Source organism: Tigriopus californicus, chromosome 1, assembly GCF_007210705.1.
Source record: "Tigriopus californicus strain San Diego chromosome 1, Tcal_SD_v2.1, whole genome shotgun sequence".
Classification (NCBI taxonomy): Eukaryota; Metazoa; Arthropoda; class Copepoda; order Harpacticoida; family Harpacticidae; genus Tigriopus; species Tigriopus californicus.
The window spans coordinates 2,703,107-2,706,343 of NC_081440.1; the positions used below are offsets into that span (position 1 = coordinate 2,703,107).

Below are 3,237 nucleotides of genomic sequence, written 5' to 3' on the forward strand. Positions count from 1 at the left end.
AAGAGATCACCGGTCATCAACCAAAATTAGAGGTAGCAAGCGCGTTAAAGAACAAGTCAACTTTTTTAGCAACTTGGCTCTTTAAAAGTTCAATCCCTATCTTTGATAAAGGCAACTTTGAGCAGAATTGGGCCATTCTTGAGGAAAACCCCAGTGCTCAAATGAAACACTTCCATGCTCCATGACGAATTGTTATTTTGCCGATAGTAATAAGAATAACGGGGCATTTGTGGAAAACGGTATTTTAGCGTGGGTATATATGTTAAACATTGTTACAAATTAAGTTGGAAGAACAGGTGGTTATTGAAAATGGACCAGGGAGAGTAAATGAGTAGAGAAGTGGTTATTGAAAACGGAGTGGAGATGTGTGTAAGTAAATGTTGGAAGAAAAGCAGGAAGAGCAAATGCCAAGAGAAACAACAATATGTACCTGGCTGGCGAATCATCTAGGTACATATAGGTGTATAGAGCTGGCCTGTAATGTTGGGAAAATAGTGGGAGGAGCGTCATTTCCTTGCTCTGCGATCTTGTCTGGCTTATGCAAAAATGTATACCTGGCGGGCACGTCCTTTTGGTGCGTGTAGCCTTTACCAGCTTTTGTCGTCATTTTGGCCTGCGTAGCCTTTACCAACTTTCGAGTCAGTTTTGGTGCTGGGTGGCTGGATTACCAACTTTTGGAATCTGTGATTCCAAAAGCTGGTAATCTTTAAAGCACTAACCTGTTTTGTAAAGGTGTGAATCTGACTAGTACTGTTGGGACAAGTGAGAGTGTCAGTTGTCTTCTTTCAAACCAAAGTCATGAGAAAATTTCATGAGGTTTGGATATTTTTTGGATTACTTGCATTATTTTCAAGTACATCAGTGCAATCAAATACATCTTCAAAAGATCAAGAGCCATGGAAGACAAGAAGACCAAAACTCTTAAAAAACCTTCGAGTCATGTTAACAGATAACATGCCTCATGACGCCGAGACGAGAAGTCAATCCATTTTGGTAATATAATCCAATTTTTACAATCAAGCATTCAAAATACATTGATTCCACTATCATTTTGATAACGATTCCTGACTTAGATCTTTATGAACGCTCATAATAGAGCAAGGAATCAATTATCATTGTTTCACGCAAATATTTTTCTTGGTGTTTCAGATTACTGATTTGATTATACTCTAGCACCCAGATTTGGCATCCCAATTTCTATACCGTTTTTTTTTGTTTACAGCACCAACGGTATCTTTTGCTCACACGGCAAGTGATTCGGACGAACGAACTCTGTTCCTCTCAGATGCTGATACATTTACATTTGATGAGGCAATAACAGAGTGTCAAAACCAAGGGATGGCTTCTTTTTGGCAACCTTGGCCACCAAGAAGAAGCAGATGCTGTATTCGATTTTGTTGAAGGTATGAGTTTTTAGGTAAAGATTCCCCCAATCAATGTGCCAAGACCAAATCGACAAACCTTCACGAGTAGCGCGTGTCCAGGGGTCCATATCATTACGAAACTGAAGGTTCCTTGATTACCCAGTCATATAGAATTTGTCGAGTTTTTCTGATAGAAGTTGATACACTCGACTGCCTTAAAAATCCAGCAAATTGGGCAGAGACACAACTAAACACAGGCTGTTGTAAGGGCGGCTTTACACTGGGATGGAAAACAAAGATTGAATCGGTTTGAGGATTGAAGGAGAACTAGTCCTGGGCGAGGTCTGGTGTATGAGTCTTTTTGGTCGACTTGAGTACAGTGAAAGACAAGAGTCCTCTGCTGGACTCAAGTCTTTTGCCGTACCGCCCCAGCCTTAGCCCCACTTCAATCCTCAAACCGGATTCAATCTCGGATTTCCATCCTAGTGTAGAGCCGCCCAAACAATACTATCATGAACTTAGAAATTGATGATACGTAGGCTTTAAACAATTGAAATAAAGTTACTGACGAATTTTGAATAAACTAAAGTGGCACTCTACCTTATTAGGATTCAGCGGCTTTACGTTACGTCACAAAATGCAAGCAAAATGTAAGCAAGGTCTGTCATTGGTTGAAAATGCGGGTAAGCAAAGTCTAAGGAGTAAAATCGGAAATCGTCATTTTCAAAGTCAAAACTCAGATTTCGTCAATAATTTTGTCCAAAAATGTTACTAAATACGAAATTTTTGTAGCCATTTCAGAATCAATCACAATTAGAATCTTTTTTGCATCATAACTCTGGGCTAGAAGGAATAAAACGTTCAAAACAGTACATAACTTTCAAGCTAATGTCGGCAAATCTCCTATACCTATACTGTAAACTTGATGATTGCCAGAAAGCAAAAAATTCAAATTTGCTCCCATGCTAGATTTCAAAAGAGATTGTCGCTTCTTTCATTTAATGATCATTTATCAAACAAAATTGAGTGGCTGAGATTAAAACGAAAAGAATGTTTCACCTAAAATGACTTCGCTAAAGAATTGGCCAAAAGCAAAATTAGTCAACCTTGGAAAATGAAGAAGTTTCGAAGCTGCCGAGCCCCTATCCAAGCTAAAATGCAAAATATTTCGCCCTCAAAGGGTCTAACGATGTTCAAACATAATGGGTTGAGTGCCGCCCTTTTCGGCCAAACACTATCCACAAGAAAAGCGATGACTTAATTTGATCAATATTTTCAATTCTACTGAATGCCTATCTAAAATCTAAATGTCAAAGGAACTAGTTCATTTGGTAGCGCAAAGAAAGCAAGAATCTTCTCCTTGGGTGTCCGGGTTCAAAACCTGGTGACTGAAGTGACCCTCCAAGGAACTAGTGTAGTCGAGCGATCTGACAAGTAACGTTAACAAGGCAAGAATCTTCTCCCAGGTGGTGTGGATTCAAACCACGGAAGAAACTTTTGTAGGCATAGGCCTCCAGATACACATACCCGTGGCGCCCTTTCCACTCGCAGGTGGTAATCTATTGAGTACAGGATAAAAAATTGACACCAGAAATAGGACTTGGCATATTTTGATCAAACTCGAAAGAGGCACGTATGAATCTCGATGTCAATTTTTATTTCCGGCAAAGAAGATGGCGCGGAGAAATCGGTGTCTTGTCCTCTGGGAGAGACACCAAGGGTTCACACATTTTCCTGCCATGTGAGGTCCCCGGTTTAAGTCTCCTTCACAGCATTTCTCAAGGACACTTTTAGGCGCGTCAGGAAGCCATCTGATTACGGTCATGAACTACCTATCGGAATTTGGATCTTTATGATCTCCTGGCTGGCTTCG

At 40.2% G+C, this 3,237-nt stretch overlaps 1 long non-coding RNA gene across 1 annotated transcript in view; it reads left to right on the forward strand.

The window, feature by feature from the left end:
* Positions 1-1,163: 1,163 nt before the first annotated feature.
* LOC131879706 (uncharacterized) overlaps positions 1,164-3,237 on the forward strand; it is a 2,989-nt gene continuing 915 nt past the window's right edge. The window contains exon 1 of the long non-coding RNA XR_009373174.1: positions 1,164-1,403. This is a non-coding gene — a long non-coding RNA (uncharacterized LOC131879706). The remainder of the gene's footprint in view (positions 1,404-3,237) is intronic.